The 14,215-nt window shown below is 40.6% G+C and overlaps 1 protein-coding gene and 1 pseudogene across 1 annotated transcript in view; one reads left to right on the top strand and one right to left on the bottom strand.

Annotated features, from left to right (window-relative positions):
- Positions 1–14,215, bottom strand: part of Kcnmb4 (potassium calcium-activated channel subfamily M regulatory beta subunit 4) — an 86,354-nt gene that overhangs the window by 63,787 nt on the left and 8,352 nt on the right. The window lies entirely within an intron of this gene.
- LOC105943867 lies at positions 8,792–9,212 on the top strand (annotated as a pseudogene).

Raw genomic sequence — 14,215 nt, 5'->3', positions numbered from 1 at the left:
AGAGTCCCAATGGGTTTGTAGTTACAAAAGACGATGGGAATATTTATGTCATGGCAGGAATGAGAGAGCTTCACAGCAGGTTGTGTCATTAAGGCTAGACAGGAATTTGCTTGTCAGAAACTGGGTTGGGGAGGTGACATTCCAAGAAGAAATGTAGTGTTCAAAGACCGTATAAGCATATCACAGAAAGGCTAAATCACCTAATATTGTTAAGGAGGAGCATAGGAGATGGCATTGCAAAATGCCCAAATAGTTTGACCTGCTATTTACTGAAGAGCTGCTCCTCTCTCCCCTTAAATGCTGCCATAAAGAGCTGCTCTCTCCTTTCCAGAAGGAATTTCCACTCACCCACCAAGTATGCTCTGACTATAGCTATGTTTTTTTTTTTTTTTTTAAATCTGGAATAATATCCACTTAACTTTTGGATTCAAGCAGGCTGCTGAGACTGATGATATTATTAAAATTCAGAAATTTTGGAACAACAGTCCATCTTCAAGAGAAAATACTTCATTTGGCTTTAGAATTAGAAAATAAAAAACTCTGTCTTTGCCAAAAATAGAGGCTGAATCTAAACAGTAGTCAGACAAAAACAAGAATTTTTAATCTGGATGGCATTCAATTGTTATTATTAATAATAAGCCTCATGGGACATGTAACAATTGTTTGGTAGCTCACAGTCATAAGTTTAAATTCCTAAGGAAGGTCTGGGAGTAACTCAGTGGAAGAGTGTGTGCACCACATGCATAAGGTTCTGGGTTCAATCCCTAGCACTAAAATAAAATAAATAAAATGCTCAAGGAGATGGCCAATACTCTTATGACCATATTGAACAGTGCAATGAAATAAAACTTTCTTAACTGCATGAGGAAACCAACAAGTCCCCTCTTTGGCAAGTTTCTAGACATAGTGATGGTAGAGAAGAACACTAGGTGCTATATTTGTGGCAGAAAATATTTTTTCCATTGAATTCCATCTCATATGTTCTTACAATGTCAAGTTGGCATTCCCTGACTAAAAGGTGTGTGCGCACATGCGTGTGTGTGTATGTGTGTGTGCGTGCGTGTGTGTGTGTGTGTGTGTGTTGGGAAGGGTGGGGGGGTCTATCTCCTATTTCCTACAACATCAACGAGACTGTGATTGCAGCAGAAATGATGCAGTGTGACTTTTAAAGCTACATCAGAAAAAGTGATAAAGCTTCTATTTTCATCTCTTAGGAACACTTATCCTTGGTAATGAAACACTATTTTGCCTGGAAACCCCAATTAACCTATTCAAAGGGATCACATGGAGAGGCCTGTGTGGAGAGGAACAGCAGTCCAGAGCTAGCATCCAGCTGCCCCTACCTGCCTGACAGATGAGGAAGTGAGACTGCAGAGAGCTCCAGCCTCTAACCTTTGAATCTTCCCACTGAGACCTCAGATATCATGGATCAGAAATAAACTTGTGCTTGGCCTGGTTTCCTGACTCATAGAACTTGACAACATAACAAACCAATTTGATCCAAAGGGATGTTTGACAGATAACGGATTATAGGATGGGTATCCCGGGAATAAGAAAGGTAGACAGCCTTCTAAGGTTTTCTTTGATTCACACGCCTGGAGTTTTGGTTAAAGGGGACCTTATGAATCACTGTGATATAAGACAGGCCTCTGCGTGTAATTCTAGGATGAAACTCCTTGCTGAATGGAAGGCTGTGTTTAGCCTATAGCAGAACCCCAAGTAGCAATGACTGAATATCTGATCTTCCCAATGAAACATGCAGACATTTACCAGGGTAACTGTGAGTGGGGAAAGAGCAGGCACTTAAGAGTATCACAGGACACTGGCTCCGTGCTAACTTCAATCCCAACTGCTCTAAGTATGACCATATCCCAAGGGAAGCTTATGGAGTCAGAGGAAAATGAAGTATAGTCTGACTTGGTGTCATGATAGGTCCGTGGAGCCTATGAACTTCCCTGTGTTGGAAAGTGTATGTGCTAGAAGGAATGGTCACAACTAGTACCTGTACTGATACGCTGACCTTCTCACCCATGCAGTAAAGGGTATTATAATGGATGACTCTGACAGACAACCCTCCTCCACGAAATAGTAAATGAGTAAACTAATTCTGCCCCCCTCGGGAAGTTGTGGTAGTAGATATTCCAGGCTCATCCCTCAGGAGCCTGTCTGCTTGGTTCTCGAAGAAGGCAAATAAAATTCTTCAGTGCTTTTCATCTACTGTTTGAGAGACAGTCTATGATAGCAAATAATATTACTGTATGTCTGTTTATCTGGCCAACCCTCGGTTCTCCATCCTGTGGACAGTGCACTGGGACAGCCTGTGATGGAGCAGACTTCACAGTCTTACCTGAGCCACCTCAGCGCCGTTATGCTTCAGTGCGCAGGGACCTTGACTCCTCACGACCCCACAGAACATTGCATTGTCTGTGCGAGGCTGACATGTCGCTGCTTAGGCCTACAGCACAAAGTGTCCTAGATTTCTTAAAGTACTGAAGTGTCAAGAGGGTAGAAATTGAGGAACCTGTCACATCAGTGAAGCATTTGGTCTACTGGTCCAGCGCCTAGATATTGCTCCAGAATGGGAAGCTAATCACTATATCTTTCATTCTTTGAAACCAAGAAGAATGCACTAAGCTTGCAGGACTCCAACCTGGATCAAATATCTGTCGACATTTTGGACTGCTACTGTGACCCACTTGCCAAGTAACCCCGCTCCAGACTCTAGAGAAGAAGGCAGCCTAAATTCACTTGTACGGCCCAGAGCCTCCACAGTGCCTAAGAGACGGAGCCCACACTAATCCCTGATAGCAGAAAACAAACCCATGCTTTCCTTGGAAAATGACTATTGTCCCTTTGATAAACTACTGGTTACTAGGTTCCAGTATGATTTGAATGCCTAAAAATGGACCATATAGATATGTTATCCACTGTATACTTGTATACATTTGACTTACTAAGACTTAAAGTTGGGATTCACAGAATTAAAGCTGGCCTTGCATTCAGGTAAGTTTCAAATGCAAGTGGATCGTATTCCCAGTGCACCTTCTCTTTGTACAACTATCTTCCCCAACTCATCTTAATATGCAGTTGTTGATCTAAACATGTTTTCCTCATACTGGATACATATTCCATAAGGTCTACATGAAGCTTATGTCCAGCTTCAATGGATGAAAAGATCTGGACTCAATGAGCACAACTTTGGGCAGAACACCTCATTATATTTCTGCTGAAAGTCATGATGGCAGAAGATATGCCTACAGTGGTTTATATGCACTGGCTAACAAATCATGTTCTGATTAACCTAGTTTCAGGTTGATTCTTTGAAAACAGAACATTAACAGATATGATCTAAAATTTTGACTTCCCATGTGCCCTTTCGCCCTTTCTCAGAAGGCTCTTTCATAAGTATACACTCCAACAACAACAGAAAGGAATAAACTGAAAAAAAGGAATGAATAAAGTCAAGAAAGAGGACACCAAGCTGGGCATGGTGGTGCATGCCTTTAATCCCAGCACTTAGCACCTAAGGCCAATTTGGGTACTAGGATGAAGGGTCCAGAAAGAGTATCTCAGAAAATTAAGAAAGAGAGGAAAAAAGTGGAAATAAAGATTCCTTGTTATGAAGACATAGTACCATACACAATGGAGTTGTATTTATCTATAAAGAAACATGAGATTATGAGATTTACAGGAAAATGAATGGATTTGGAAAAATATACTGAGGCAATTAATACACAGAAGCACAAATACTGCATGGTCTCTCCCGTATGCAGATCTGGCTTCAAATTCAAAAAAGAGCCACATGAAGGGAGAGGAGTACTGTGGAACATTGTCTTCTGGACAGGGTGTGGCTGTTGCTCTACTGACCTCACAGCAACTGCCATTACCCGGACAAGACATGCTGCATGATATTGAACCAACCTACCTCCATTACAGATGGCAGAGGTGGGGAAAAACAAAAGAAACAAGATAATGAAGTACACGAGGGACTACTTGGGAAGAAGGGATTCAGTAGAATGGGATGGGGGAAGAGGGCAAGAGATGGTAAAGAAAAGAGATTATGATCAAAATACACTATATACAGGTATGGAAATTGTCAATAGAAAAGTTAGAAAGAGGGGCTGGGGAGATTGTTCATGGTTAAAGGCACTTGTTTGCAAAGCCTGATGATCCAAGTTCAATCCCCCAATACCCACGTAAAGCCATATGCACAAAGTGGTGCATGTACTTGGAATTTGTTTGCAGTGATTAGAGGCCCTGGCAGTCCCATATTTACTTTCTCTCTCAAATAAATAAATAAATAAATATTTTTTTAAAAGAAAAGTTGGGACTGCAAAGATAGTTTAGTGGTTAAAACACTTGTCTGTGAAGCCTGAGGACCCAGGTTCAATTACTCAGTGCCCTTGTAAGCCAGATGCACAAGGTGACACATGCATCTGGAGTTTGCTGCTGGAGGACCTGGCACTTCCATTCTCTCTCTCTCTCTCTCTCTCTCTCTCTCCAATAAATAAATAAAATATTTTAAATAATCATATTAAGAAGAAAAAGGAACAAAGTTGAGTGTGAAAATTTAGAAAGTAACTAATAGTAACAGGAGATCAACTTTACACTGTTAACCATTCAATGCTGATTTAACCAGAAACTATGACAGAATCATATTTAAAGAATGAAGGGATGGGCTGGAGATATGGCTCAGAGACTAAAAAAAGTGTTTACATGCAAGCTGGATGGGCAGGGTTTGATTCCCCAGTATCAACATAAAGGCAAATACACAAAGTGGTGCCTGAATCTGCAGTTTGTTTGCAGTGGCAAGAGGCCTTGGCACTTACTCATTTTCTTTCTGTTTCCCCCACCCGGAAAATAATAAATCTTCATTTTAAAAAGAATGAAGGGAAGAAAAGTGAGGTGGAATGAGATAGTCTACCAAAGGTAAATCCTTACATCAAAGCTGTCTCAATAGTATGAAAACGTCTACCTCAGGGAATGTAGCATTTAGAGACACGGAGGTAAACACTAGACAAAAGCCTAGAGCAGGAAAATCCAGCCACCACAAGGTAGCAAACAGCATGGGGCAAAGATGCCCTAGAAATAGAGGCCCCAAATAAAACTATTCACTAATTGACTCTAAGCTATATTCATGGGCTAGGGAGATGACTCAGTGCTTAGAGAAAGCACTTGTGGGCTGGAGAGCTGGCTCAGAAGCTAAGGCATTTGCCTGCAAAGCCTAATGACCCAAGTTCTATTCCCCTGTACCCACATAAAGCCAGATGCACAAAGTGGCGCATGCGTCCAGAGTTCATTTGAAGCAGCTTGAAGTTCTAGCATTCTCTCTCGCTCTCCTTGCAAATAAATAAAAATATTTAAAACAACAACAAAAAAAAGCATTTGCCACTCAAGCCTGAGTACTGAAGTTCAATCCTCAACAGATCCCACATAGGCAGCAGAAAGCCATGGCTTCGGTCATCCCAGCTGACTGTGACATAGGAGGCAGAGACAGAAGAATTGCTCCAAAGCGGAAGCAAGCGCAGCCAACAGCAGCAGCTGAATGAGATAGATAGGTAGGTAGGTAAGTAGGTAAGTAGGTAGACAGATAGATAGATAGATAGATAGATAGATAGATAGATAGATAGGCAGGCAGGCAGACAGACAAGGAGACACTCCTGCTCAAATGAGGTGGCGAGGTGAGGACTGGTTCTAGAGTTGTCCTCTGACCTCTGCATGTGCACTATGACACACACATGCCTACATTCACACATGCGAGCACACACACACAGACAAAACTAGGCTCCTAAGACCAACATTGAACATTCATCACAGGCTTAAGTGTGAGGTACATGCTAGGTGCTTTCCACATATTAATTCACCTCACCCTCATCATCCAAAACGAGAGGTAGCTTTCTAAGCCTCATAGGACAAATGAGGTAAATGAAGCAAAGGACAATAATTTCTCTGAAGTCACCTGCTACTCTTACAAATTAATATGAGAACTCCTGATACATACATAAGGTAAAAAGGTGAACAATGGGGATGGTTACAAGAGGAAATGTCACCCCTGCCCCAGCCTCATTCCTAGGCAATCAAGCTTAGCAGTTACTTGTGGTTCTTTTGTTATTTTTTATTTTATTTTATTTTTTTAAATATTTTTAGGTTTTCAAGGTAGGATCTCACACTAGCCCAGACTGACCTGGAGTTCACTTTGTTGTCTCAGGATGGTCTTGAACTCATGGCAATCCTCCTACCGCTACCTCCCAAGTACTAGGATTAAAGGCATGTGCCACCACTCCCCACTACTTGTGGTTCTTTTAGAATTTTTCCTTTTTTCTTTATTTTTCTTTGTATTTATTTTATGTTGAATTTATTTTCATGTCATAAGTTTTGTGTCTTCAGTTTCTTTTGGGATATCTTTTTCATCTATGCAAGCCTCTTTTTATGCCCTAAGAACAATTTGTGTGCTTTCAGTGAGAGTCGTGTGTCCAAGTGGCTGGAGTCGGGGGTGGAGAGACAGTGTCCAGGGCATGTGTTCATCCAGCATGAGCTCTGTGATAAGGCAGGGCACTCTGGATGCTTTGTTTTCCTGTAGATGTTCAACAGCCAGAGAATCTACAGCTCCATCCTTATTTTCAGAATCACTCTGCATTTCTGAGCACATGTAAGCAAAGAACAAACTCCCCAAAATTAAAAAAAAAAAAAAAAAGTTAAAAAACACACACACATGGTGCTCTTTTTGGGTCACTGGTCATGACCAGGTTCACTGTTTGGTTGGTCTGGGCACATCTGTCAATTCCACTATTATACCCCCAAAACGGCACACACCACTTCTTTAACATGACATTGCTCAGATACTTGGGGGCTTTTCAGATATGCATACCGTTGATGTCCTGGGCAGTTTGAATGGTGTTCTTTTAAAAAAAAAAATTTATTTTGGAGCCAGGCGTGGTGGCACACACCTTTAATCCCAGTACTTGGGAGGCAGTGATAGGAGGATCGCCATCAGTTCAAGGCCACCTTGAGACGACATAGTGAATTCCAGGTCAGCCTGAGCTAGAGTGAGGTCCTACCTCGAAAAACAAACAACAAAAAGAATTTCTTATTTTATTTACATATTTGAAAGAGAGAGAGAAAAAGAGGGAGAATATGGATGTGCTTGGGCCTCCAGCCACTACAAATTAACTCTAGATATATGTGCCACCTTGTGCAACTGGCTTATATGGGTACTGGGGGATTGAATCTGGGTCCTTAGGCTTTGCACTTAATCACTAGCCATCTCTCCAGCCCCTCAGTGGTGTTTTTACAGTGAACATAAAGATGTGAGCTTGCATGATCCTGTGGGGTTTTCTGGGTCAAGACAGACAGAAGTAAACAGGGTCCACAGGGCACCTGAGGCCACTGACAGGAAGAGCTCTCCTAGACGTTTTCTGCAGTCTATTTAACATGAATGTGAGCGCCCTCTTCTGTGCCTGCTCTCTGTTCTTTCAGCTGACAATACATCTTGGTGCTCTTTTTATTAACACTTTATTTTATTTGTTTGAGAAAGAGAGAGTGTCAGAGAGAAAGAAAGAGAGTGAGAGAGAGAATGGGTGTGCCAGGACCTTTAGCCATTGCAAACAAACTCCAGACGCATGTGCCACCTTGTGCATCTGGCTTTACATGGGTACTAGGGAATCAAACTTGAGTCCTTATGTTTTGCAGGCAAGTGCCTTAACCACTGAGCCATCTCTGCAGCCCTTGGTTCTCTTATACGTACACCTTCAGACTCAATAGCTGTATCAGATGTATTAGTTGGTCCTCTAATGAAAAACATTCAAGCTTCATCACAAAGAAACAACAAATTCATTTGCAAGCATCCATGCACATGTACGGGAATGAGAAGCAAAACTGCATTCAGACAGTGATCATGTTTTATCTAGAGATCCCACACCAGCCGCTCTTCAGATACTTTTGAGTAGTATTACCTGTAATGATTTGTACAAGTATATGCTTTCTACCAGCTAAGAATGGAGAAAGAAAAATGGAGAGCCCCAAAAGTATATTTTTGCCTTAACGAAGTTTGTAATAAAGTCCCTCAACTCTTTTCTATGAAGTTCTTTTTCTTTCCAATTTTGGATGTGATGTGTAGGTGTTTTGTTTGTTTGTTTTCCCCTCCCTCCTTCTTCCTTCCTTCCTTTTTTTTTTTTTTTTTTTTTGAGAAACTGTCCCTGGAACTCAGGATCTGCCCTGCCCTCAGCTTCCTGAGTGCTGGGATTAGAGATGTGATTAACCACATACAGCTGCTCCTCATGTGTAAAGTTCTCCCTGCTTTGACATCTCAGTAGCTACAAATGCAAAGACCAAGATTTGTCTATCAGTAATACTTGAAAAATACATATTTACATCTGTATCCCTTACTTTGCAAAGAACCTGATGACCAAAAGGTTACTTGTTTGTTAATAGTAACAAGTCCCCCCTTATTTTATCTGTCTTGATTTAATATGTTGTGTACTACAAATGTTATGTAACACATGCCATTTTTATGATCTCAGCATATGAACATTAATTAGATTAGACCCACTTCACCGACAGACTCATTATCTATACACATATTAAAGTTGCTGAAGCAGACCAACACAGCCTTACAGGATGAGATATGTGATTGTGGAGAGGGGGGAATAAGTTAGAAGACAGAGACATGTAAAAACAATGTTTAAGGCAGTTTGGATCTTGGTGCAAAGAAGGAGTAGGTGTTGGGAATCTCACCATGTGACTAACTGAGCCTCTTCCCTGCCCTGCTGTGTGAGATTCAGCACGCTTGGGAATGGATGGTGGAAAGGCTGGGAAGGACTCCGGACAGGCCAAGACAAAGGCAGTTTCTGCTCGCAGCGAGCCGGCTTGCAGTTCCGTGTGGGCCATATCCATCGACACCTGAAATCTAGGACAACCAGCCATGGACGTGTTGGCGCGACTGCTGCTGTGTACCACACTGCCATCCCGGAGTACCTCACCACAGAGGTATTGAATTGGCAGGAAATGCCTCTAAAGACTTGAAGGTAAAGGTATCACCCCACGTCACTTGCAACTTGCTATTCGTGGAGATGATCAAGGCTACAGTTGCTGGTGGTGGTGTCCTTCCACACGTCCACAAACCCCTCACTGGGAAGAAAGGACAACAGAAGACTGTCTTAAGGATGCCTGGATCCCTCATGATTGCAGGACTCGAAATACTATTAAATATCTAAATACAGCCGTCCAGTGTTAGTGATCCCAGTGGACTGTATCTCTGTGAAAAACACAAGTTTGCCTTTTTGTAATTCTATTTGAGCAAGTTGGAAACTTAAGTTACCTTTTCATCCAACCAAATTTCTGCATTTGAGTCTTAACCATATTTAAGTGTTACTATAGCTTCAAAGAAGCTATTGATTCTGAAGTAGTGGGTTTTGATTGAGTTGACTCTTTTAAAAAAACTGTTTGGATTTTAACTGTGATGCAGAAGTTATAGTAACAAACATTTGGTTTTGTACAGACATTATTTCCACTCTGGTAGATAAGTTCAATAAAGGTCATATCCCCTCTCCAAAAAAAAAAAATTTAAAGCTCTAGGGCATCTATCACCAAGATTTCTGTTATTATTTCATTTAGGATGTTAAATATTTTTAAGTACCTGATAATTTTCACCTAGATGCATATATGATCTCAAGTTCAAGTGTAATTTATACCAGACAGCTTCTTAAATGTCTGTTATGTGCCAAATTCACCTGGATATGCTAGTGAAAATTTTGATAATCCTCGAAATGGAGACAGTGGAGGAAGGAGATCTTTCTATCCCTTGGTTACTAAGGGGGCTTGAGTTGAAATGGGTGGAGTGGGCATAGGAACACAACAGACTGCTCCTCTTCTGAATAAAATTTCATGTTATTTATTTGGGAGAGAGGGGAGATGGGAAGGCAGGGAATGAATAAGTGAATTATGTGCACCCTCAGGGCTTCTTGCCACTAGAAACAAACTCCAGATGCATGCACCATGTTGTGCGTTTGGCTTTGTGTGGGTACTAAGGAATTGAACCCAGGTTGCAGGCCATCTCCCTAGCCCTGGACTGTGCTCTTGTAAATAGGAGGTGTTACCTTGGCTACAGTGATCCTCCCAGTGCATTTCCTACTCTGTTGCTGAGTTTTTCATTTGTTTAAATGTTTCTGGGTTTTTCTCTCATTGCAAACATAAGCCATTTTACTGTAGACTATTTTAGAAACTATATGTGGTAAGAACACACAATAGTGGTTGGTGTTTTGTATCTTGTCATTCACCTCTTCTTTGTAAGCTGTCCCTTTCCATATAAACATTTAAATTTATGTGAACACTCGAAGTCAAATCTCATATCCTTTTGTATTTTTCAACTAAAAGCGCACCCTTGTTATTTACTGACAGCTAAAAGAAAATGGTAAAATGAAAACCACATAAAATGGAAGGAATTACATAAGAGGTAGAAGAAAATTAGTGGTGCGTGTATAAATACACAAAAATACAAGTATATATTTATTTTCCTAAATATGAAGTCATACTGTTTTATAACCTACTTTTTGCGAATAACATATGGTAAACATCTTTTTATAGCCAAAAAATTACCAATAAATGGAACATAATAATATTTCATCATGTAAACTTATATCTATTATTTAGTAGTAATATACATAATAATATATATACAAATAGTATAATAATAACACTCTATTATTAGACAGTTATTTCAGGTACCTTACAGTTTTGCATAATAATTTACAGCTATGTCTTTCAAACTCTACATAATATTCTTCTTTAGGATATACTGGCTTCAGGTAGGCCTTATACCCAATGACTTTGTCATTATAAGAGCAAGAAGAGGAAGAAACAAGAGGAATAGACAAAAGAGGGTCATGTGAAGGAGAAATAAAATGTGGACGGTGCAGCTGCACACCAAGGAATGGGGAGGATTGAAGGATACCATTGTCCAGGAGGAAGTAAAGATGTTTTTCCAGACTCTTTAGCAGTCACTCAGGGCTACTGACGCCTTGATTGTGAACTTCTACCTCCTAAACTATGGAAGAATTAAATTTCTGTGGCCTTTAAGCTACCCAAGTTATGGTACTTATTACGAAAGCCCCAGGAAACTAACACATGTATTTTTCAGGATTTTATGATTGGTCTCTGGTAATAGGCTACTACCACCATCCCACCAGTGACATTCTATGCTAACTTTATAGGCAGAAATGTATGTATCCTAACATGCTTTGTATGTATACATGTATATGTGTGTATGTATTTGTACATCTGCCCCTCCCTCTGTGCCTCTCATGTTGGGGTTGAACTCAGGTCTATGCTCATGTAAAGCATGCATTTTACTACTGAGATACATCTCTACCTCCTGCACAATGTTCTCCTTCAGCTTCATTGAGATATATGTGACAAATAAAAATTACATATTTAAGGTGTGTGGTGGTTTGAAATAAGATGTCTCCCCATAAACTCATGTGCTTTGAGTGCTGGGTCCCCAGCTGATGGCAATTTGGAAGGTGGAGCCTTGCAGGAGGAGGCTTGCTGTTGGGGGGTGGGCTTAGGCTATTATATCTAGTTCTCCTTTGCCAGAGATCAGCTCACTCTCCTGCTGCTGTTTTCTTCTTCTTCTTTTTTTTTTAAATTTTGTTTATTTTAGAGTGATAGTCAGAAAGAGAGACAGAAAGAGGAAAAGCCAAAGGACGGCCCTTTGATTCGCCAGGACCTATGTAAGCCAGATGCACAAGGAAGCACATGCATCTGGAGTTCATTTGCAGTAGCTGGAAGCCCTGGTATGCCCATTCTCTCTATTTCTCTCTGCCTCTTTCTCTCTCTCTCGCAAATAATTTAAAAAAAGAAAAAATCAGATACAGAATAGGCATACCAGGACCTCTAGCTACTCTAGACACATTCACCACTTTGTGTGTCTGGCTTTCCATGGGTACCAGGGAATCAAATGCAGGTCATTAAGGTTTGTTAGCAGGCGCCTTAACTGCTGAGCCATCTCTCCAGCCCTACTATGTTCTTTAATCTTATATATATATATAATCTCCACAAAAGAGTACTTAGTATATGATTCTCTTTACATGAAATGACAGAATGTGGAGATCTATAGAGGCTGAAAGTAGATTAGTGGCTTTTTGTATTGAAAGATGTAGGATAATTGGATAGGATAGCAAAAAGGCACAAGGGAACAAGGGAAAATATCCTAAGATTGAAACTGAAGATATAAAGAACTTTTAGCAATAAAGACCTTCTTTTCAGTAGGAAAAAAAGAGGCAAGAGCAATTACAGACAATTCACTGAAAAATAGCAGAGTTAGATGTGTGAAAATGATGCATAACTTCACTAATATTCAAAGAGATAAAAATAAATATATGAGGTGGTAGATGTAATAATTTGCTTGATTGTAGTAATCATTTCACAGTGTATACGTAGATTAAAAAAAGCAGCCTGGCGTGGTGGCGCATGCATTTAATCCCAGCACTTGGGAGGCAGAGGTAGGAGGATCGCTTTGAGTTCAAGGCCATCCTGAGACTAGGTAATGAATTCCAGGTCATTTTCTCTGTGTGTGTTTCTCTCTCTTTCCCTCACTCCCTCCTTCCCTTCCTCTCTTCTTCTCTCCCTCTCTTCTCTTTGTCTCTGCTTGCAAGTAAAATAAAATGAAAAAAATTTAAAAAGAAGCGAAGCCTATGTTTTGGTCCCACTAACAGGAAAGGTAAAGGTAGGGCCTGCAGAGATACAGATAGCTCAGTTAGTAAAGTACCTGCCTTGCAAGCAAAGGAGCTGAGTTTGATCCTCATAACCCACATAAAAATGCTAGGCATGGTGTATGTAATCCCAGAACTGGATAGGTAGTGATGGGAGGATCCTTGGGGCTTGCTAGCCAGCCATTCAGCCATTCTAGTCTGAGAGGTAAACCTCAGGCCAGTGAGAGACCCTGTCTCATTTAACAAAAAAAAAAAAGGTGACTTGTGTTCCTTAAGAACTGTACCCAAGGTTGTCCTCTGTCCTCCATACACACACACCTCCACACACAGGCACACACACCTCCACACAGACACACACACATTTTTAAAAAAGAAGAAAGAAAAAGTTAAGGTAACCTCAACAAGAGATATTCCTACCATGCCAGATTTCTAGAGGGTCTCATTTTGTGTAAGCTGGTTGCATGGTCACCAAATTCTTTGCTGGATTTCATTTGCTCATTCAGGTAATGAATTTCAACTAAGTCACACATGAGTGGTGGCCATTTTTGTTAGTGGCCATTTGTAGTGACTGATTCATACTTTTTCCAAGGCCAGCACTCACTTCACTGCATTCATCTCACTTCTGTCAGTCGTCACGGTGTAACTTCTCAATATCCTTCAGGAAGATCCAGCCACCTTGCTTGGTCCATGCCTTCATTAGTTTTGCAGCATGTTCTGCTTGCTCCTCAGAGTGGTGAAGAAAATGTTGGGCAAAGTTCCTCAAAGCCACATCATTGTGATCCAGCCACACATGGACAGATGGATACAGGAGGACAAAGCTACAAGCTCATCTGGCAGTTGATGGCAGCCTCCCAGTTTGGAGACACGACAGTTGATGGCAGCCTCCCAGTTTGGAGACACGACTGTCACGGCAGCAGCAGGAGAGATGCTGCAGTGAGGTAGTCGGAGGAGCCTGCAGGGAGGTGGTGAACTGCTGGGTTCTCTCTAGGCATTGTTGAAGCAGACTGTGACAGCTTCTGGTGAAGAATGGCTGGTGGCTGCCTTCTTAAATCTAACAAGGTTCATCCACATTGCAGCATGTAAAATCATCTCAGTCTTTTCTATAGCCAAATAATTTTCAATAGTATACATATAGCACACTCATCCATTCATCAGTTCATGGATTTTTGAGTTGTTCCCACATTTAGCCCTTATTAACAATAATTTTGATTGCTGTTAATTGAATGGTATTTATTTTTCCGCAGTTTTATTTGCAGCCTGTCTGTGTCCTTATGGTTTGTTTTTAATATGGTACTCTTCAAAACAATATATTTGGGCTTGAATTTTCTAATCTAACAATCTTTTAATAGGAAGAGCTAATCAATTTACATTTAACATAATTTATATATATATAGGTATAATAATTATTTTTTAAAACTTGTCCTACCTGCTTATAGTCCATTTTATTTTCCCTTTTAGACTATTTGATGTATATTACTTTCATATTTTCTCCACTAAGTTTTTTGGTA

The sequence above is a fragment of the Jaculus jaculus genome, chromosome 6, assembly GCF_020740685.1.
Source record: "Jaculus jaculus isolate mJacJac1 chromosome 6, mJacJac1.mat.Y.cur, whole genome shotgun sequence".
Classification (NCBI taxonomy): domain Eukaryota; kingdom Metazoa; phylum Chordata; class Mammalia; order Rodentia; family Dipodidae; genus Jaculus; species Jaculus jaculus.
This window is presented reverse-complemented; position numbering and strand designations above follow the sequence as displayed.